We start from the raw sequence: 23,793 nt of genomic DNA, 5'->3' as shown, positions 1-23,793 counted from the left end.
TGATTTACAATTTTGTGTTAGTTTCAGTTGTATAGCAAAGTGATTCAATTATATATATATATATATATATATATATATATATATATATATACACATGCACATATATATACATTCTTTTTAAGATTCTTTTCCATTAGAGGTTATTACAAGATACTGAGTATAGTTTCCTGTGCTAAACAGTAAGTCCCTATTGTTTACCTATTTTATATACAGTAGTATATATGTTAATCCCAAACTCCTAATTTATGTCCCTGCCCCATACCCTTTGGTAACCATAAGTTTGTTTTCTATCTCTGTGAGTCTATTTCTGTTTTGTAAATAAGTTCATTTGTATCATTATTTTAGATTCCATATGTAAGTGATATCACATGATATTTGTCTTTCTCTTTCTGACTTATTTCACTGAATATGATAATTTCTAGGCCCATCCATGTTGCTGTGAATGATATTATTTTATTCTTTTTTTAATGACTGAGTAATATCCCATTGTATATATTCCATTGTACATCTTCTTTATCCACTCATCTGCCAATTGACATTTAGGTTGCTTCCACGTCTTGGCTATCGTAAATAGTGCTCTAATGAACATTGGGGTGCATGTATCTTTTCTAATTAGAATTTAATGTGGCTATACGTCCAAGAGTGAGATTACAGGATCATATGGTGACTCTATTTTTAGTTTTTTAAGAAACCTCCATACAGTTTTCCACAGTGGCTGCACCAATTTACACTCCCACCAAAGGTGTGGGTGGGTTCCTTCTTCTCTATGCCTTCTCCAGCATTTATTATTTGCAGACTTTTTAATGATGGCCCTTCTGACTAGAGTAGAACTCTCTCTTATAGTTCAGTAAACTCTCTTCTTACGTGTTCTCTTACCACAAAGACCTGCTCTGATGACTTATTACAGTGTAATCTTTGCCATCATTTGCTGAACCTTTATGATGATTTCCCTTATTATCATGACATAATATATGACAATTTTTGTGTATATTATAAAAACAAACCTATTATCAGATGTGCAAATAGAGACAGTGACTTACGAAGATCATGCATCTTCATACACAAAATGAGGATGAACCTAATGTATTCACGGTCCTCCTTTGGAGGACTGGCTCCTAACATACTGAGTTAATCAAAGACAAACAGAGGTGACTTCATGACAATTAATATGCAATGCAATGGAGTGTGTGGAAGTGAGGAGATCCAAACCAGCAGGAGGTTCTGGGTAGCCTTGAGTGTGTAAATATTGATTTCATTTTGGCTCAGAAATATGCCGAGGACATTGTTAGGAGATTAATAATATGGAAGAATGAGGATGGTGAAGGAGATGGTACAAATATACTCATAGGATCACATGAGTCAGATACATAAAAAGATAGAAACACAGCTGAAATGAGTCTCTAGCTTGAGAAAAAAAAGTCTCAAAATAGTAGCCAAGATCATTCAACTGATATTTGTTGATGAAAAATTATGTAGTGTCGACTCGACTAAATCCATAAACAGAAAGATGAGTCTAAACAGAGGTTTAAACCACTATGAACTTGCTAGTCACCTGGAAAGTAATAGCAAATTAAAATTCAGCTGAGGGTAGATTCAGGCTAGAGAAGTAAACAATCTCTCCAAGGTAAAAGCACAGCCTTTCTCTTCTTCCAACTCCCCTTCTCCTAAGACTTTCCCTTCCCCAGACTGATCTTCAGTCAGCACTCTCAGCAGGAAACCTGAAAGCTGGGCCTTTTCCCCCTTCAGAACAGCTTCCTGACAACAAATTAAACTCACCGAAGCAATTCAGTTCATCTGTGTGAGTCTCCCAACCGCTGCCCTCCACAAACCACTCAACATTCTTCAGACCCCGGTGCAGAAGTTGCGATTCCTTGGTGTGAAGGCAGGCCCTGGGCAGATGTGTCCAGGATTCACTCACCAAACCAGGTGCCTGACCTCCACTAAGAAGATCTCCAGTAGAAGATGAGGGAAAATGAAAGTTAAATTCTAGGGAGAGGAGTATGGGCAGGAAAGGAGAACAGAAACCATAGACCAACAGGAGGGCTCCATATAAGGCCCCTGAGAAATGACAAGGCTTGTGCCTGAGCCTGGGGGGTCAGTGACAGCATTTTTATGCCTATCTCAGCTCTCCTCCTGGAAGTGTTCTCATGTCGCTTCAAAGTAACCCATCCTTTGGAAAACTAGGCTTCCTGAGCAGTGTAATTTCACACACCCACCTTGTCTTGTTTCCTTACTAATGAGCAGTCAGGAGGAGGGAGTGAAGCACCTCCTTTACCCCAGTGAAGACCCACACTGAGGGCTGCCCTGAGGCAGCAACACTAGCATGCTCTTCCCTGGCTTCTGTCCACCCGCTGAAGTAAGTGATTCCAGCCAATCTGTGTCCTATTAGGTCAGGTTAGAGGAAATGACTCTCCAAGTCTGAAACATCCAGGTGCCCAGTCGGAGGGGTGACCACAGAGTGGTAGTTCACTGATGCTGATTTTTAGAACCAGGATGCAATGTGGCCAAAATGACTCTTTTTCTAAATAGGAGGAAAAAGATGAAATTATAGCAGTGTCATTTGTCGGGCAATGTCATCTAATATTATTTAACATATAACCCCTATGATCTTAGCATAATGAAGATGAAGCAGGAAAATTAGTGAGATGGTTAATTTTATATGTCAACCAGACTGGTCTCTGGGTACTCAGATTAGACATTCTCTCTGTGTATGTCTTTGAGAGTGTTATTTCCAGATGAGATTAAAATTAGATCTATAGACTCAGTAATGTAGTTTGTTTTCCCCAGCATGGATGGGCATCATCCAATTTGTTGAGGGCCTTAAAAGAACAAAAATGTGGAAGAAGGAAGAATTTGCTCTTTCTCTTCCTGCCAGCCTGCTTGAGCTCGGATATAGGTTTTCTGTCCTTAGGGGAAGACTTACACCATGGCTACACTTGTCTCAAGCTTTCTGACTTGGATCGAGTTACCTGGGTCTCCAGCTTGTGGGAGGCAGGGCTGGAATTTCTCAGGCTCCATAATTATACGAGCCAATTCCTTATAATAAAGCACCTTCAAATATATATGATGAAGATTAAATAGATAGATAGATAGATAGATAGATAGATAGATAGATAGACAGACAGACAGACAGACAGATAGATAGATAGATAGACAGACAGACAGACAGACAGACAGATAGATAGATAGATAGATGATAGACTGACTTTGTTTCTCTGAAGAACCTTGAGTAATACAGTTATAAAAGGATTCTAAAATTCTGTTAGGTGACACAGGTGAGCTGCATTAGTGATAATGATAATGAGGGACGGGATATGGGGAGATATGTACAAATACAGCTGATTCACTTTGTTGTACAGCAGAAACTGGCACAACAGTGTAAAGCAATTATATTCCAATAAAGAGCTAAAAAAATTTATTTTAAATTAATTTGTGGAAAAGTCACTGCATAGATATGTGTTCCCAGGGAGGTGTCAGAAATTGAGGTGGCAGGACCTGGATCCTGGGTGTTTGAGACATATTAGGTATGCAAACACTGTCTAGAGAGTCCCCATATCTTCAAAGGCTGCTCCCCAATAGAGAGGCCCTCAGAATAATCTGAGATTTTAGGTTTTGTGGAAAGAATTTAAAATCGTTGGAAAAGTAGACATCATAAATATTGAACAAATAGTAATCTGAACTTCCTGTGTTTGTAAAGAGATTGATGCTGCCATGTAGGTGTGCGAATTCAGACACAAGTGTGTTGCCTTTCCAATTCTGGCTTCTGCATATGTGACCAAGATGGATCAATTGTTTGCAGCAGGACCAAAATATTCCTTGAGATTCAAGTCTGTTTTGCAAATTTAAACAGAAAGATATAGAAGGGCCTGATCTCTTCTATACCCGGGGAAGAAATTCAAACATTTTTGAATTTCAGAAATTCAAAGTTCTCTCCAATTCTGGGCACTTAACAGGTAAAGAAGACTAGACCTGTCCATGATAAGACAAGCACCTACTAAATATGGGAACCTGAGCTACATAATGACACATAGTGTGAAATAAATTTATGAGGTCACATGAATCTGATACTGCAATGCCTTATTCCTAATACTGGTACTGACCCAAACTCTGCAACTTCCCACAACCAAAATACTCTACTATAGAATCTGGTCCATTCTCAATGTTTATAGAACAATCTAGTTTTATCAATCCCACCACCCCCTGATGTGGGAATAGAGATGATCTCAATTGGAAGCCAGAAAGTAAAGACAAGTGTGAGGGCAATCATTCCAGAAGACTCATGTGATGTTCTCAGGTTTCCAAAAAGGTAAAATAGCTTTGACACTTGTGAAAGCATGAGATTTCTAGTATGTAGAGATGAGATATGTTTATGGGAAGATAAAGAGGCCTTTAATTTTGGTGCCCCATGAGATGATTTGAATAATTCATGGTTCTTTCATTTATTCAATAAAACCGTGAAGTGATATACTATTATTTGCCAAGCATTAAAAGAGGCTTTGCAGAAGCAAAGATGAATAGATAATCCTAATATTCCTCAAGATAGTTACATGGCTTTTGTTGAGGGTACGAGCAACCAAATGTATCAATGTAGATGCTTCTTAGGTCTCTCTTATCATTTTATTTTATTTTTTTTACCCTTGTATTTGGGGGATGTATATACTTGATTTTTTAAAATTTTTATTGGAGCATAGTTGATTTACAATGTTGTGTTATTTCCAGTGTATAGCAAAATGAATCAGGTATACATATACATATATCCACTCTTTTTTTTTTTAGTTTCTTTTCCCACATGTCATTAAAGAAAATTGAGTAGAGTCCCCCATGCTGTACAGTAGGTCCTTATTAATTATATATTTTAAATATAGCAGTATGTATACTTCAATCCCAATCTCCCAATTTATCCCTCCCCACATACCTTCATACCTATGTTTTTTTTCTACATCTGAGACTCTACTTCTGTTTTGTAAAAATGTTCATTTGTACCCTTTTTCTAGATTCCACATGTAAGTGATATCATATGATACTTGTCTTTGTCTGAGTTACTTCATTCAGTATGACAATCTCTAGGTCCATCCACATTGCTGCAAATGGCAATATTTTGTTCTTTTTTATGGCTAAATAATATTACATTGTGCATATGTACCACATCTTTATCCATTCCTCTGTTGATGGGTATTTAAGTTGCTTCTATGTCCTCTCTATTGTAAATAGTGTTGCAATGAACATTGGGGTGCATGTATAATTTCGAATTATGGTTTTCCCCAAGTATATGCCTACAAGTGGGATTTCTGGGTCATACGTTAGTTCTATTTGTAGTTTTTAAAGGAAATTCCATACCTTTTCCATAGTGGCTGTACTAAGTTACATTCCCAACAACATTATGGGAGGGTTCCCTATTCTCCACACCCTCTCCAGCATTTATTGTTTGTAGATATTTCGATGGTGGTCATTCTGACAGGTGTGAGGTGATACCTCATTGTAGTTTTGATTTGCATTTCTGTAATAATTAGCGATGTTAAGCATCTTTTCATGTGCTTTTTGGCCATCTGTATATACTCTTTTGCGAAATGTCTATTTAGATCTTCCCCCTGTTTTTTTAAAGCTCTTTATTGGAATATAATTGCTTTACACACTTGTGCCAGTTTTTGAGATACACCAAAGTGAATCAGCTGTATATATACATATATCCCCATATCCCCTTCCTCCTGCGACTCCCTCCCACCCTCCTTATCCTGACCCTCTAAGTCATAACCTGTCATCAAGAATATCTCCATATGTTATGCAGCAACTTCCCACTAGCTATCTATTTTACATTTGGTAGTGTATGTATGTCAATGTTACACTCACTTCCTCCTAGCTTCCCATTCGCCCCCCGCCACTCAACCCTGTGTCCTCAAGTCCATTCTCTACATATGCATCTTTATTCTTGCCTTGTCACTGGGTTCATCAGTACCATTTTTCTTTTTTTTTTAGATTCCATAAATATGAGTTAGCATACGGTATTTGTTTTTCTCTTTCTGGCTTACTTCACTCTGTATGACAGTCTCTAGGTCTATCCACCTCATTACATATAGCTCCATTTCATGCCTCTTTATGGCTGAGTAATATTCCATTGTGTATATAAGCCACATCTTCTTTATCCATTCATTTGCTGATGGACATTTAGGTTGATTCCATGCACTGGCTATTGTAAATAGTGCTGCAATGAACATTATGGTACATGTTTCTTTCTGGATTATGGTTTTCTCTAGGTATATGCCCAGTAATGGGATTGCTGGGTCATATGGTAGTTCCATTTTTAGTTTTATAAGGAACCTCCAAACTGTTTTCCATAGTGGCTGTACCAACTTACATTCTCACCAACAGTGCAGGAGGGTTCTCTTTTCTCCACACCCTCTCCAGCATTTATTGTTTCTAGATGTTTTGATGATGCCCATTCTGACTGATGTGAGGTGATACCTCATTGTGGCTTTGACTTGCATTTCTCTAATGATTCGTGATTTTGAGCATCTTTTCATGGGTTTGTTAGCCATCTGCATGTCTTCTTTAGAGAAATGTCTATTTAGGTCTTCCACCCATTTGTGAATTGGGTTATTTGCTTTTTTGGTATTAAGTTGCATGAGCTGCTTATATATTTTGGAGATTAATCTTTTGTCCATTGCTTCACTGGCAAATATTTTCTCCCATTCTGAGGGCTGTCTTCTTGTCTTGTTTATGGTTTCCTTTGCTGTGCAAAAGCTTTAAGTTTCATTAGGTCCCATTTGTTTATTTTTTACTTTATTTCCATTATTCTAGGAGGTGGGTTCAAAAGGATCTTGCTTTGATGTATGTCATAGAGAGTTCTGCCTATGTTTTCCTCTAAGAGTTTTATAATCTCTGGCCTTATATTTAGGTCTTTACTCCAATTTGAGTTTATTTTTGTGTATGGTGTTAGGAAGTGTTCTAATTTCATTCTTTTACATGTAGCTGTCCAATTTTCCCAGCACCACTTATTGAAGAAGCTGTCTTTTTTCCACTGTATATTCTTGCCTCCTTTGTCAAAGATAAGGTGCTCACATGTGCTTGGGTTTACCTCTGGGTTCTCTATACTGTTCCATTGATTTACATTCCTGTTTCTGTGCCAGTACCATACTGTCTTGATCACTGTAGCCTTACAGTATAGTTTGAAGTCAGGAAGTCTAATTCCACCAGCTCTGTCTTTCATTCTCAAGATTGCTTTGGCTATTTGGGGTCTTTTGCATTTCCATACAAATCGTAAGATTTCTTGTTCTAGTTCTGTGAAAAATGCTATTGGTAATTTGGTAGGGATTGCAATGAATCTGTAAATTGCTTTGGGTAGTACAGTCATTTTCACAATGTTGATTCTTCCAATCCAAGAACATGGTATATCTCTCCATCTGTTTGTATCGTATCTGATTTCTTCCATCAATGTCGTATAATTTTCTGCATTCAGGTCTTTTGCCTCCTTAGGCAGATTTATTCCTAGGTATTTTATTTTTTTTATTGCAATGGTAAATGGGAGAGTTTCCTTAATTTCTCTTTCTGCTCTTTCGTTGTTAGTGTATAGGAATGCAAGAGATTTCTACACATTAATTTTGTATCCTGCTACTTTACTAAATTCATTGATTAGTGCCAGAAGTTTTCTGGTAGAATCTTTAGGGTTTTCTATGTATAAAATCATGTCATCTGCAAAGAGTGACAAGTTTACTTCTTTTCCAATTGGATTCCTTTTATTTCATGTTCTTCTCTGATTGCTGTGGCTAACACTTCCAAAACTATGTTGAATAATAATGGTGAGAGTGGGCACCCTTGTCTCGTTCCTTTTCTTAGAGGGAATGCTTTCAGTTTTTCACTGTTTAGAATGATGTAGGCTGTTGGTTTGTCATATATGGCTTCTATTATGTTGAGGTAATTTCCCTCTATGCCCATTTTCTGGAGAGTTTTTTTTTTATCATAAATGGATGTTGAATTATGTCAAAAGCTTTTTCTGCATCTATTGAGATGATCATATGGTGTTTATTATTCAATTTGTTAATGATGTATCACATTGATTAGCATATATTGAAGAATCCTTGCATTCCAGGGATAAACCCCACTTGATCATGGTGTATGATCTTTTTATTGTGCTGTTGGATTCTGTTAGCTAGCATTTTGTTGAGGATTTTTTCATCTATATTCATAAGTGATATTGGCCTATAATTTTTTTGTGATATCTTTATCTGGTTTTGGTATCAGGGTGATGGTGGCCTGGAATGAGTTAGGGAGTGTCCCTCCTTCTGCTATATTTTGAAAGAGTTTGAGAAGGATAGGTGTTCACTCTTCTCTAAATGTTTTATAGAATTCACCTGTGAAGCCATCTGGCCCTGGGATTTTGTTTGTTGGGAGGTTTTTAATCACAGTCTCAATTTCAGAACTTGTGATTGGTCTGTTCATATTTTCTGTTTCTTCCTGGTTCAGTCTTGAAAGATTGAACTTTTTCAAGAATTTATCTATTTCTTCCAGGTTATCCAATTTATTGGCATATAGTTGTTTGTAGCAGTCTCTCATGATCTTTTGTATTTCTGTGTTGTTAGTTGTTACTTCTCCTTTTTCATTTTTAATTCTGTTGATTTGTATCTTCTCCATTTTTTCCTGATAAGTCTGGCTAATGGTTTATCAGTTTTGTTTATCTTCTCAAAGAAGCAGCTTTTAGTTTCATTGATCTTTGCTATTGTTTCCTTCTTTTCTTTTTCATTTATTTCTGATCTGATTTTTGTGATTTCTTTCCTTCTTCTCACTTTGGGGTTTCTTTGTTCTTCTTTCTCTAATTGTTTTAGGTTTTTTATTTGAGATTTTCCTTGTTTCTCGAGGTAGGACTGTATGGCTATAAACTTCCCTCTTAGAACTGCTTTTGCTGCGTCCCATAGGTTTTGGGTTGTTGTGTTTTCATAGTCATTTGTTTCTAGATATTTTTTGATTTCCTCTTTGATTTCTTTAGTGGTTTCTTGGTTGTTTAATAGTGTGTTGTTTAGTCTCCATGTGTTTGTATTTTTACAGTTTTTTTTTTTTTTTCTTGTAATTGAAGTCTAGTCTCAGGGCATTGTGGTCAGAGAAGATGCTTGATATGATTTCAATTTTCTTGAATTTACCAAGGCTTGATTTGTGACCCAAGATGTGATCTATCCTGGAAAATGTTCCGAGTGCACTTGAGAAGAAAGTGTAGTCTGTCGTTTTTGGATGGAATGTCCTATAAATATCCATTAAGTCGAGATGGTCTAATGTGTAATTTAAAGCTTGTGTGTCCTTATTTATTTTCTGTTTGTATGATCTGTCCATTGGTGTAAGTGGGATGATAAATTCTCCTACTATTCTCATGTTACTGTCAATTTCCCCTTTTATGGCTGTGAGCATTTGCCTTATGTATTGAGGTGCTCCTATGTTGGGTGCATAGATATTTACAATTGTTATATGTTCTTTTTGGATTGATCCCTTGATCGTTATGTAGTGTCCTTCCTTGTCTCTTGTAATAGTCTTTACTTTAAAGTCTAATTTGTCTGATATGAGTATTACTACTCTGGCTTTCTTTTCACTTCTATTTGCATGGAATATATTTTCCATCCCCTTACTTTCAGTCTGTATGTGTCCCTAGGTCTGAAGTGGGTTTCTTGTAGACAGCACATATAAGGGTCTTGTTTTTGTATCCGTTCTGCCAGTGTTGTCTTTTGGTTGGAGCATTTAATCCATTTACATTTAAGGTAATTACTGACATGTATGTTCCTATTACCATTTTCTTAATTGTTTTAGGTTTGTTTTTGTAGGTCTTTTCCTTCTCTTGTGTTCTGCTTAGAAAATTTCCTGTAACAGTTGTTGTAAGACTGATTTGGTGGTGTTCAATTCTCATAAGTTTTGCTTGTTTGTAAAGCTTTTGATTTCTCCATTGAATCTGAATGATATTCTTGTTGGGTAGAGTATTCTATCAGGGTTTTCCCTTTTATTTGTTGCTTTTCTCCTGCTGCTTTTAATATTTTTTCTTTGTATTTAATTTTCATTAGTTTGATTAATATGTGCCCCAGTGTGTTTCTCTTTGGGTTTATTCTGTATGGGACTCTCTGTGCTTCTTGGACTTGGTTAATTATTTCCTTTCCCATGTTGGGGAAGTTTTCCACTATAACCTCTTCAAATATTTTCTCAGATCCTTTCCTTTTTTCTTCTTCTTCTGGGATGTGCATGATTCAAATGTCGGTGCACTTAATGCTGTCATCGAGGTCTCTGAGACTGCCTTCCATTCTTTTAATTCTTTTTTCTCTTTCCTGCTCTGTGGCAGTTATTTCCCCCATTGTATCTTCCAACTCACTTACTCATTCTTCTGTGCCAGTTTTTCTGCTGTTTATACCATCTAGAGTATTTTTAATTTCAGTTATTGTGTTGTTCATTACTGCTTATTTGCTCTTTAGTTCTTCTGGGTCCTTATTAAATGTTTCTTGTATTTTCTCTATTTTGTTTTTGAGATTTTGGATCATCTTTACTATCATTACTCTGAATTCTTTTTCAGGCAGTTTTCCTATTTAGTCTTCATTTATTGGGTCTTGTGTGTTTTTAATCTTGCTCCTTTGCCTTCAAGGTGTTTCTTTGTTTTCTCGTTTTGTCTAATTTATAGTATTTGCTGTCTCCTTTCTCTATGCTGCCTAATAGTAATTCCTCTTGTTTCTGCTCTCTGCCCCCCTGTGGTGGGGTTGGTCCAGTGTCTTGAGTAGTCTTCCTTGTGGGAGGGTCTGGTGCCTGCTTTCCAGTGCGTGGATCTGAGTCTTTTCTCTCTGATGAGCAGAGCCATGTCAGGTGATGTGTGAGCTTTTAGGGTATCTGTGAGGTTAACATGGCTTTAGGTTGTCTGTGTGCTGATGGGTGGGTTTGTGTTCCTGTCTTGTTTGTAGTTTGGTGTGAGGTGTCCAGCACTGGCAGTTGCAGACAGTCGGGTGAAGATGGGTCTTAGACTCTGATAGAGGGCTCTGTGAGAATTCTCTGCAGTTAATATTCCCTGTGGCTGAGGACTCTCTAGTGGTCTTGCATCCTGGATTTGGTGCTCCCTCCCCAGAGTCTCCAACTTGACATGTGGTCGAGTAATTCAGAATTCAGAGTTTGCTTGTCCCAGTGATGTTGGGATCTTTGCTATCCTTTCTCATGTCCAAGGTCTTCTGCTGGTGTTCAGCTGGTTTTCTGTGGGAATTATTGCATCTTTTGATGTATTCCTGATACATCTGTAGAGAGGTATGCATTCCACATCCTTCTACTTTGCCACCATCTTTTTAAATCCCCCCCATTTTTGATTGGGTTATATATTGAGGTGCATGAGCTGTTTGTATATTTTGGAGATTAATCCCTTGTCAGTTGCTTTGTTTACAAATATTTTCTTCCATTCTTATGGCTGTCTTATGGTTTACTTTGCTGTGCAAAAGCTTTTAAGTTTCATTAGGTCCCATTTGTTTATCATTGTTCTTATTTTCATTACTCTAGGAGGTGGATCAAAAAAGATTTTGCTGTGATTTATGTCAAACAGTGTTCTGCCTATGTTTTCCTCTAAGAATTTTACAGTGTCTGCCTTACATTTAGGTCTTTAATCCATTTTGAGGGTTTTTTGTGTGTATGGTGTTCTAATTTCATTTTTTTACATGTCGCTGTCCAGTTTTCCCCACATCACTTATTGAAGAGGCTCTTTTCCATTGTATATTCTTGCCTCCTTTGTCATAGATTAGGTGACCATAGATGCATGGGTTTATCTCTGGACTATCTTACTATCTTGTTCCATTGATCTATGTTTCTGTTTTTGTGCCAGTATGATGCTGTTTTGATTACTGTAGCTTTGAAAAATCAGACTCTCCCTGACAGCAGACTATACTACAAAGCTACAGTAATCTCTCTTATCATTTTCCACACTGTTACTGATGATTTCCAGTCTCTTAAATTCAGCATACACACATGTGCAGTTGATTTCAGGCTCTTTATTTTCACTCGAGTTTGTCTCTTAAATGCATATTAATATATTCAGTAGTAAACAAGCCACAGGAATCAGTAACTCAGAATGTCAAACATGTAACTTTCTTTTCACCAACCAAACTGTCTCCTCTCTTTTACACCATTTTCATAATGTTACCAATATCCACCCAGTCAGTGTCCTAAAACTAGAACACTTACCTGCATTTTTGTCTCTACTGAGTCAGTTTAGTCTAGGTCTTTAATAAATTTTAGCCATCTAATCTTCTTAATCATCACATATATTGTTTTATTTGTTTGAACAGGTATGTACCACTATATCTGATCTCTTTTACATAGAGATTTACTTTCTCCATGTCACCAAAAACTAGGGTAGCAGCTGAGTTTTGAAAAAAAAATTCTCTCTGTATTAGGGCTCCTTTGTGTATATAACAAAAATCAAATAAAACTAGAACAAGTAGAGAAAGGATAACGGATGTGGGGGAAGCAGTCACAACTTTAATCAAAGTTTAATTTTGAAGCTCAAACTTTATCATCAGAATCTGGTCTTTGTCTTTCTCCAATTCTATTTATTCAACCTATATTGACTGTCTCTCTCAATTTATAAAGGAAACATAAATTCCTTTGATATAAACTCCAGAAGAAAAGAGAGTTTCTCTTCCCTGTTATAATAAAACATTTGAATGCCTACAGGTCTTAGCCTATAGGATCAGGTGGCAATATTAGAAACAACCCTGTGCTGTTGCTGAAAGAAAATGAAGCAATCCTGCAGGAAGTTTCTATTTTTACTGTTACTAGGTTAGTGTTAGTCTGATGTGGATCATGATAGGGCAGAAAACATACTTCAAACACTAGAGAAACCATTAGGAAAAAAACTAAAAAATACAATTAGAAAATAGGAAAATGTATAACTTTATACTAGAAATATCTGTTTAACACAAAAGAAGCTAATTAAGGAGAAAGTGAAGAATGAAAGCTACAGTAGCCATATAGAAAGCAAATAGCAAAATAGTAAATTTAAATATAACATTTTCAATAATTGCATTAAATGTCCTGTATTAATGCCTCAATTGAAATCAGAGATTTCTGACATGGATAAAAAGCAAAATTCAACTTCTGCTATTTATAAGAGACATACTCAAGGAACAAAAAAGGGCAAAAGGAAAAATAATAGAAAAATACAGACCATTCAAGCAGTAATTAAAAATTGGTCAAGTATTTATATTAATATCAGACAAAATAGACTTTAAGATAAATATTACAAGAAAATGAGAGGGAAATTTTATAATTATAAAATGTTCAGCACATCAAAAAGATATAACAATTATAAACGTGTATGCACCTAACAGTAGAGCTTCAAAATACTCAAAGCAAAAGTGAAAGGAGAAATAGACAATTCAATAATAATATTTACCAATTTCAATAACTCACTCTCAAGAATGAGAGAACAGCTTATATGGAAACCATCAGTTTTATAGCAGACATGTACAATACTGTCAACAATGTTGACCTAAGTGACAGTTATAGACCATTGTACCCAGTGAATGAGGAACACACAATCTTTCCAAATTCATAATGAAAATTTTTCTGGACATACAGTATTTTAAGCCATAAAAAAGTGTCAAAATTTAAAAGTTTAAAATAATAAAAATATATGTTCTCTGATTATGACAGAATTAAATTTGAAATCCACAGCAGAAGTGAAACTCATTTCTCACCAAGTATTTTCTCATTAAGAACACACTTTAAAATATCCAAGGTTTAACAAAAACAAAACAAAACAAAAAAACTGCTAAGGGAATTTGGGCATAACTTGGATTGAACAAAAATAAAAATTAAACAAAATGTATGAAATAAAATTAATAAATGCACTTATATCATTAAACACTGTATCAGAAGAGATGGTCTCAAATCAGTGATCTAAGTTTCCACTTCAAGAAACTAAGAAGGGAACAGTAAATTAAACCAGCACATACACATAACACACACACACGCACACACACAAATATATACATACACACATAAAGAAAACAATAAATATAAGAGCAGAAATAAATGAATAAGGTTAAGAAATAGAGAAAATAACTAAAAGGATGTTTGTTTCTTAAAAAAATCAATAAATTAATAAAACATACTAAAATGATTAAGAAAAAACTGAAAAAAGTAAATCACCAAAATCAGAAATAAAAGAGAAGACATTACTGTGAATATCTTAGAAATTAAACAGGTAATAAAGGATTATTATAACTAACTTCATGCATACAAATCAGACAACTTAGAATAGACAGATTCCTACAAAGATATACAAAAGCTGACTCAAGGACTTTAAAAAATCTAAATAATCCAAATATGAGTAAAATATTTTAAACCTTTTCAATAAGAAACACCCAGAGTGAGATGGCTTCACTAGTGAATTTCATTGACTACTCAAAGAATAAATAACAGTGCCTCAAAAATTTTCTTCAGAAATAGAGAAAAAGGAAGAAAATCTTAAAACATGGAGGGGAAAAAAGTCTCATGGAATGTGAGGTGAATTTGTCTGTCTGTGACTAACCTGGATCATGAAGAGGTACTAATAAATGCATAACCCAAAATCACAGATAATAGAAAATCACAGAACACAATGAATCTTCTCTCCACAATCAAAGTTTTGCACTGAACTTGGCATATTTAAAAAACTTAAAATTTCCCTTGTTATTCCTGAATTCAATTCATGCATTCACTTATTCTTATAACCTCTGAAATACACGCTGGGAAGGGGTATTGCAGGGCCAAAGCAACCAAGTGACAGCACCAGAAAGAGCAGAGCAAAACAGAAAAGATGGAAACTTAGTCTTCATGTCTATTATGTCTCAGATGCTAGCTTCTTCCCCAGTCTTACCTGCAGCACCTCCACTGTTGACCCCTGCAAATGATGCTCCAGATCTGAGATGAGGTCTCTCACCAACTGGCTCTGCTGGACCAGCTCATGCTCAGACTCTGCCAGGTTACTTAGAATAACTCCCACCTCATTCTTCAGCTTTTGCAGTTCCTTCATCTCTTTATATTCCAGGAAGGCTCTCAGTTTTTTAAACTTTGCCTAGACATTTTGCCTTTCATTTTGTATTTGCTCCTTTAGGAATGAGAGAGAGAGACAGGAAGGAGGAAAGAAATTCTTGGGGAAGCTGACTTGCCATTTTTTTTCCTCTATCACATTGAAAACTATTGGTCCCAAGTTTGCATTATTGAGGACAACACTGAGGCAAATGGATTTCCTGTATGTGGCTCAGCCTTCACACAGCTCTCCAGAATATCCATGCATCCCTGCATTACTCCTGACCCCCTCCCACCACCCTCTGCCAAAAAGTTGAACACTAAGGACAAAGCCATGGGGTAGGGAATGTGTTCTTTAAGACTGAGGAGATAGAAGTCACCATCCTCTCTTCCTTTCTCCAAAGAAGACTGGTTCTCTTTGTTCTAGAAGAAACCTGATCCTGCAGAAAGGAAAAAACTTACACGTCAATCCACCCAGCATCCTACTTACCACCCCCCCCCCCCCCCCCCCCCCGTTAAAAGGGTAATGAGAGCTTCTCTTGGGCACCAGATCTCCACCTATTAGCAAAACATACATGAATGTCTACTTTTGGCTAACAGTCTGTGTGTAGATTTATTACTTTGTAATTGGCAGAATGCACAGAGATTTCCTTCAAATGTAAGAGGGTGGATATAGGAAGAAAAAAGATCACAGGCCTCAGGTTCATGGTGATCAGGTAATTAAGGTCCAATGAAAAGTAGGGATTTCCCCTCAATTTTCTGCCCTATCTTTCCTTCATTCTGGTCTCTTACATGGTACTCCTGGGCAACCTCCTCCATGAGGAACGTGGGGTGATCATGGTGCTCCTGAGACCGCTCGCAAAGCCAGCAAATGAACTCCCCATCCTCCTCACAGAAGAGCAGGAGTTTCTCTCCACTGCACACACAGATTTCTCTTTTGCTCCAACTCTGGGCTCAGCTTTACCTTTCGAAGCCTCTGCACTATGTTGGCCACATGCCCATTAGGCCTTAGGTTTCCAGGCTGGTAACTGATTCTGCACACAGAGCAGCTTGTCTCTTTCTCTTGGCCAAACATGGACTCCTTGTGGTCTGCAGCGATGCAGGCTTGACTGAAACTGTGGCCGCGTTAAGGCTTGGGGTTCTATCAGAAGTTCCAGGCAAATGGAGCAGGTTACCTCCTCCTGGAGGTTCACCAAATACCCTGAAGCCATGACAGCTTCTACCCTGCTCCTACTTTCCTGACTTCTGAGGTTTCTCTTGCTCACAGATCCCTGCATGATTGGAAAGGGTAAAAGTGGACAGAGTGAAGGAGGAATCAAGATGGCAGAGTAGGAGGACAGGTGATCACTCCCTCTTGCAAGAGCACTGGAATTACAACAAAATGCTGAACAATCATTGACAGAAAGACACTGGAAATCACCAAAAAAGACACCCCACATCCAGAGACAAAGGAGACGCCACAATGAGATGGTAGGAGGGGAGCAATTGCATTAAAATAAAATCCCATAAATGCTGGGTGGGTGACTCACAAACTGGAAAACAGTTATACCGCACAAGACTACCCACTAAAATGAGGGTTCTGAGCCCCACATCAGGCCTCCTAACCTGGGGGTCCAGCAATGGGAGGAGGTAATCACAGAGAATCAGATTTTGAAAGCAAGCAGGATTTGATTGCAGGACCTCCACAGGACTGGGGGAAATGGAGACTCCACTCTTCGAGGGCACACAAAAAATAGTGTGCTCACCAGGACCCAGGGGGAAGGAGCAGTGACCCCATAGGAGACTGAACCAGACTTACCTGCTGGTGTTGGAGAGTTGCCTGCAGAGGTGGGGGGCAACTGTGGCTCACCGAGGAGACAGGGGCACTGGCAGCAGGGTTTCTGGGAAGTGCACATTGGCGTGAGCCCTCCCAGAGTGTGCCATTAGCCCCTCCAAAGAGCCTGTAAGCTCCAGTGCTGGGTAGCCTCAGGCCAAACAAGAAAAAAGGTGGGAACACAGCCCCACCCATTGGCAGACAAGAAGATTGAAGTTTTACTGAGCTCCACCCACCAAATCAGATTAGTTTTACTGAGCTCCGCCCACCCAGCCCAACCCACCATCAGTCCCTCCCATCAGGAAGCACCCATGAGCCTCCCAGGTAGCTTCCTCCACAAGAGGGCAGACAGCAGTAGCAGCAGTATTTCATCTTGTGGAGCTGAAAACCACAGCCACAGAAAGACAGAGAAAATGAAAAGGCAAAAGAGTTTGTAACAGATGAAGGGACGAGATAAAATGCCAGAAAAACAGCTAAATGAAAAGGAGATAGGCACCCTTACAGAAGAAGAATTCAGAATAATGATGGCGAAGAAGATCCAGGACTTTGAAAAAAGCCTGGATGCAAAGATTGAAAAGTTGCAAGAAAAGTTTACCAAAGACCTAGAAGAATTAAAGAACAAACAAACAAAGATATGCAACACAATAACGGAAATGAAAAATACACTAGAAGGAGCCAATAGCAGATTAACTGAGGCAGAAGGGCAAATAAGTGAGCTGGAAGACAGAATGGTGATAATCACTGATGTGGAAAAGAATAAAGAAAAAAGAATGAAAAGAACTGAAGACAGCCTAAGAGCCCTCTGGGACAATGTTAAACACACCAACATTCGCTTTATAGGGGTCCCAGAAGGAGACGAGAGAGAAAAAGGACCTAAGAAAATATTGGAAGAGATTGTAGTCGAAAACTTCCCTAACATGGGAAAGGAAATAGGTACCCAAATCCAGGAAGCACAGAGAGTCCCAGGCAGGATAAACCCAAGGAGAAACATGCCAAGACATATAGTAGTCAAACTGACAAAAATTAAAGACAGAGAAAAGTTATTAAAAGCAACAAGGGGAAAATGACAAATAACATACAAGGGAACTCCCGTAAAGTTAACAGCTGATTTCTCAGCAGAAAGTCTGCAAGCCAGAAGGGAGTGGCATGATATATTTCAAGTGATGAAAGGGAAGAACCTGCAACCAAGAATACTCTACCCAGCAAGGATCTCATTCAGATTCAAGGGAGAAATCAAAATCTTTCCATACAAGCAACAGCTAAGAGAATTCAGCACCACCAAACCAGCCCTACAACAAATGCTAAAGGAATTTCTCTAAGCGGAAACATAAGAGAAGAAAAGGACCTACAAAAGTTTTAAATAGCCCATACAACTCTGTATCAAAAAACAAGAAACGGAAACAAAAACAAAAAGTACCACTGTTTGGCTCACATATTTTGAAATTGCAGTTTACCTGTGTCATCATTGTCACTATCGCCACTCTCCTGTGTCACTTAACACAGAATTTTAGAATTCTTTTACAACTGTATTACTCAAGGTTCTTCCGAGAAGCAAAGTCTCTCAATCTATCTCTAGCTAGCTAGCTATCATCTATCTATCTATCATCTATCTATCTACGATCTGTCTTCATTACATATATTCAAAGGTGCTTTATTGTAAGGAATTGGCTCACATATTATAGACACTGACAATTTCCATTTCTGCCAGCTGGAGACCCAGGTAACTCAGTCCAAGTCTGAAAGCTTGAGACCAGAGTGGCCATGGTGTAAATCTAGTCTAAGGACAGGAGAAGACCTATATCCCAGTGTAAGCAGGCAGGCAGGAATAGGAAGCAAATTCTTCCTTCTTCCACATTTTTGTTCTTTTCAGGCCCTCAGCAAATTAGATGATGCCCCACAACCTGGCAAAAGCAAACCATATTATTGAGTCCACAGATCCAGTTCTAATCTCATCTGGAAACAACATACAGATACACCAAGAAAGAATGTTTAATCTGGGCACCCAGTGACCAGTCCAGGTGACACATAAAATTAACCATCTCACTAATTTTCCTGCTTCATCTTCATTATGGTAAGATCATGGGGGTTATATGTTAAATAATATTAGATGACACTGACAAACAAATGACACTTCCTACACTTTCACCTTCCTCGCCTATTTAGAAAAAGTGTCATTTTGGCTACATTTTGTCCAACTTCTGAAAGTCAGCATCAGTGAACCACTGGTCTGTGATCACCCCTCCGACTGTCCACCTGAATGATTTTAGATTTGGAGAGCCATTTCCTCTAACATGACTTAATAGGACATAGACTGGCCAGAGTCACTTACTTCAGCGGGTGGACAGAGACCAGGGGAGAGCATGCCAGTGTTGCTGTCTCAGGGCAGCGCTCAGTGTGGGTCTTCACTGGGGTAAAGGAGGTGCTTCACTCCCTCCTCCTGACAGCTCATTAGTAAGGAAACAAGACAAGGTGGGTGTGTGAAATTACATTGCTCAGGAAGCCTAGTTTTCTAAAGGATGGATTACTTTGAAGAGAACAGCTTTCAGGAGGAGAGCTGAGATAGGAATAAAAATGCAGTCACTGATGCACCAGGCTCAAGCACAAAAGCCTTGTCATTTCCCAGAGGCCCTATCTGGAGCCCTCCTATTGGTCTATGGTTTCTGTTCTCCTTTCCTGCTCATACTCCACCTTCTAGAATTTAACTTTCACTTTCCCTCATCTTCTACTGAGGATCTTCTTAGTGGAGGTCAGGCACCTGGTTTGGTGAGTGAATCCTGGACACATCTGCCCAGGGCCTGCCTTCACTCTTCTCCAAGGAATCACAACTTCTCCATTGGGGTCTGAAGATAGCTGAGTAGTTTGTTGTGGGTAGACCTTGAGAGACACAGAAGAGAAATTCAATCCAGCTTGGGTGAGTTTAATTTGTTGTCTGGAAGCTGTTCTAAAGGGAGAAAAAGCCCAGCTTGCTCGCTTCTTGCTGAGAGTGCTGACTGAAGATCTGGCTCCAGGAGGGCAAGTCTTGCAAAAAGTAGGTTTAGAAGAAGAGAAAGGCTTTGTTATTTCCTTGGAGGGACTGTTGATTTCTCTAGGCTGAATCCACCCACAGCTCCTTCCCATTCTGTAAGTTTGAAGTGAACATTGCTGAGGACAGCTAGAATCCGTGATTTTTCAGAGGTAGAAAGTCCCTTCCCTCAACAACAGGTAAAAGGGCAAGGGGTCTCTGAGCCCTGATATTTAAATTTCTATCAGTGTAACAATGTAGTATTTCTGCATGACCACATAGATAAATTCTCATCCCCTTGGCCTGTGCTCAGGAGCCTGATAGTGTGACAGCTGGCAGGCCCTGCAGCCTCTTATGTATTCACTGGTCCAGACACAGGGAAGTGCTGCTGTTCCTTACATCCCTAACCTGCTCTTCTTTCTCCTTGAGCAGGATCTGCCACCCAGAACCAGCTCAGCTGAGAGGTCAGGGGCAAGAGAAGCACACGGGAGGAATTTCCAGAAGTGACATCTGGAAGCATCTAACTTTTAATAACAGTGACATCTAATAGTTAGTGACATCTAACTTTTACTTTAAAAAAAACTTGTTACTTGGGGATTCCTAGGTAGAGCAGTGGTTGAAAATCCACCTGCCAATGCAGGGGACACGGGTTTGATCCCTGCTCTAGGAAGATCCCACATGCCACGGAGCAACTAAGCCCGTGAGCCACAACTATTGAGCCCATGTGCTGCAACTACTGAAGCCCACGCGCCTAGAGCCCATGCTCCACAACAAGAGAAGCCACGTCAATGAGGAGCCTGCGCACCACAATGAAGAGTAGCCCCCACTCACCGCAACTAAAAGAAAGCCCGTGCACAGCAAAAAAGACCCAACACAGCCAGTAAAATAAATAAATAAATAAATTTATTTAAAAAAAAAGAAAAAAACTTGTTACTTGACTGGTGTTATGAATATAAAAAGTTGTCTGAGATTTATTATTATAACAACATCATGAGACCCACAAGGGAAGTAAATTAGATGAGCCTATATGTTATTTCCCCTTCTCCTTCCTATAGAAGGTACAGCTGCACCAGCTTTCTCAGGCACATGGATGACACCCGTCACATCTCTTTCCTCACCATGATTTCCCCTCATCTAACCAAATCTTACTTCATCAAGGTTGACTATGGAGATTATTACCTCTGCTGCATATTCCTTGTCACCATCTCAGCCATAGTCAGTGGTAGACCCTTGTCTTCTGAACTCATACAGTGCAGCTCTGTCAGGCCAATTACTACAGGGTTTTAGAAATGATTTTGTTACTTTTCTGCTTCAGGTTTTATTTTGCTAGTATTGTAAGAAGTTTATATTAAATAATACTAGATGACTGTCTGGGAAATAAAACAAAACACTATTTCACTTTCCAATTCTATTCAGGAGAAGTGACCCTTTCCCATACAACATCCATAATTTGTAGCTATCATGCTTAGAGAAACAGTTTCACTGAAGTCACAATAAAAGTTCTGTATCTAAATCTTTTACATATTTATTGTCTTTTTTATGTCCTTTTGGCTTATCCATAGCTGTTACCTCTGAGATATTTTGTATTCTCCTGAGGTCAGATGTCAGAAAACCAACTTGTAAGGTTCAATCACCTGACACCATGGCAGCCAACTGACCTGAAGTTTTATCAGGCAGATGCCACTCATGTTCCCACATCTGTATCTCTGATTACTGGGGAGCCCTTAGGTCACTGCTTAGGGAACAGTGGGGGTCATCCTTGTGTAGAGACTACTTCCTTCCATGTCTATTTTGCTGTAGCAGCTTTGACATTAGGGCCTTAGAGCCTTGCAGGGAAAATAAATTCTGCAACTCCATGGCAGAATGTGTGCTCCGATCCTCCCTTCTCTATAGGCTCTTGGTGCATTTCAGCATTGGTTGGATGTTGAATGGGATGAGAAATAATTGGAGGCAGCACCACCATATTTGGAAATAGCTTGAGCCATAAATGATATAATGTCTAATGTCTAACTCTGATCTTGTTATTCAACAGAGCCTGACCTGGGCCATCGTCTTTGCAGCCAGGGGCAAACTGCATATGGCTTCTAAGCTATTTCCGTATCTGTACCTGGATAACATTTCTGGTTCACATTCAGCCTCATTCTTTTTTTTTTTTTTTTTTTTTTGCATATCAGAAATGCATTTTTATTTGAAAACAACATAAATTTGTAGGCAAATGATTTTAGTATATAAATTTGATTTTGTTTTTATACAGAATATAAAGATTTCCCCCATTGATCTTCCATGTGAAGGGTATTACAAGCCTGAAGGGATATACTTTCTGCACACAAGTGTATATCTTACGTGTGCGGTACTGGAAACCAATGTGTAGTGTTTTCCACACATAAATTAGGTCAAGGGACACCACATATTGAAAAGGGGATAAGAGAAATATTCTATTAACCAGATTCAAGGAGCAAACATGACACAAAAACTGCAGGTAAGACCAAGTGAGTAACTTTAGTTAGGACACTGCAGGCTATACTGGAGTAACAGGTTTGTGAAGCTAGAGTGTGCACCACATTAAAACAGCAAGAAAGAGCTATTTATATAGAAAGGCTGGAATGAGGGATTTTTCACTAAAGCAAATTAACTTCTTGTCAACTGCCAAAACAAAACAAAACAAAATTGAGCATATAAGTGTTAGTATACTGAAGGCATATTATACCAGTTTTTGTGCAGCGTGCTAAAGTTAGTTTGAACTTCTTCACTGGTGCATATGAATCATTAATAGTCATGGAAAGTTTTTTTTGCCCCTTCTTGCCAAATTTCAGGCATGTCTTATTTTAGATGGAGTATAGCTTTTGTGTATAATTTCATCCTGTAAAAACATATGAAGACAACGTTCATTCTGTGCCAGAGGATGACCAGCGACCTTGTTCATAAACTGCTCCAGCCCCTGCTTCCTTTCTTCAATAAAACTATCGTCCAATATTCCATCATCTCCTCTAAAAGGAATTTGATGCAAAAATGCTTTTCCAGGGAGTGGGGGGGCTACCACTTTGCTCTCTTTCTAATTCACTCCGCAGCCATTCAAAGTCACTGTATCTTCTTCTAACGGTAGATTCCTTCAGCTTGAAAATAGGCAGATTTGCCTTGACCCTGATTTCGTAGGTGGTGAAGCGGCCCCGTCCGACCCCCACTGTCTGCCGATGGCTCACATCGATCTCCAGGAAGTTGCTGGGAGGCCCGTAGGCGTCATTCAGGTTCCGCGGCTTGGTGACCAGCCGGGGTGTCCGCCACCTGCGCCGCCGCCGCCGCGGGCTCCCTCCGCCTCCGCCGCGTTCCACCGACCCCACCGCCGCCGCCGCTGCTGCCCGCCGCCGGGACACCGGGCTGGCGCGCCGCGGTGGCAAGGCAAAGGAGCACATAGGGCTGACGTTCAACCCCGCGCGCGTAGCTCCTCCCCGCGCCCCTCCGGCTTCTGCCTCTTGTGCCCAGAAGGGGAACAGCTGACCCGCAGGAACGTGGCGTCCCGGGCCAGGAGCCCCAGCGGAAGCCCTCAGCCTCATTCTTTATCATGTTCCTTCATGTAGGATGAATATGGCACAAATGGAGAATTTCAGTAGGTATCATTTTACCTCTGTGTTGCCTTTATACCTTCTCCCTCCCTTGTGCAGAGCAAAGAGAAACTTATTGACTATCTTACCCTGGAGATCTTTCTTTTATCATCAAACTTTGGCACTCATCAGGACGCGAATATCATCTGAGATTTTCCCTTTCTTTGCCTGTTGCTTCATAGCCCCATTTTCCTGGAGACTTTGATAGAACTTCTGAGCCAGGACTATGGCCACAGGGTCATACTGAGTCCAGGTTGAAGAATGAGCATCATTGTGCTACCATTCTGTGATACCCACTCTGACTGACTACCAGCAGTGGTCTCCAGTCTGGATCACCAGTCCTACCCACATAAACATAAACTGCACGTTCACTTAGTTTA

General features: G+C 39.1%; 2 pseudogenes; both read right to left on the bottom strand.

The window, feature by feature from the left end:
- Window positions 1-1,593: 1,593 nt before the first annotated feature.
- On the bottom strand, window positions 1,594-16,244 carry LOC130830907 (tripartite motif-containing protein 5-like; annotated as a pseudogene).
- A 6,379-nt stretch (window positions 16,245-22,623) lies between these two features.
- LOC130830906 (sorting nexin-3-like) lies at window positions 22,624-23,365 on the bottom strand (annotated as a pseudogene).
- Between the last annotated feature and the right edge of the window lie 428 nt (window positions 23,366-23,793).

The sequence above is a fragment of the Hippopotamus amphibius genome, chromosome 11 (assembly GCF_030028045.1).
Source record: "Hippopotamus amphibius kiboko isolate mHipAmp2 chromosome 11, mHipAmp2.hap2, whole genome shotgun sequence".
Taxonomy (NCBI): Eukaryota; Metazoa; Chordata; class Mammalia; order Artiodactyla; family Hippopotamidae; genus Hippopotamus; species Hippopotamus amphibius.
This window is presented reverse-complemented; position numbering and strand designations above follow the sequence as displayed.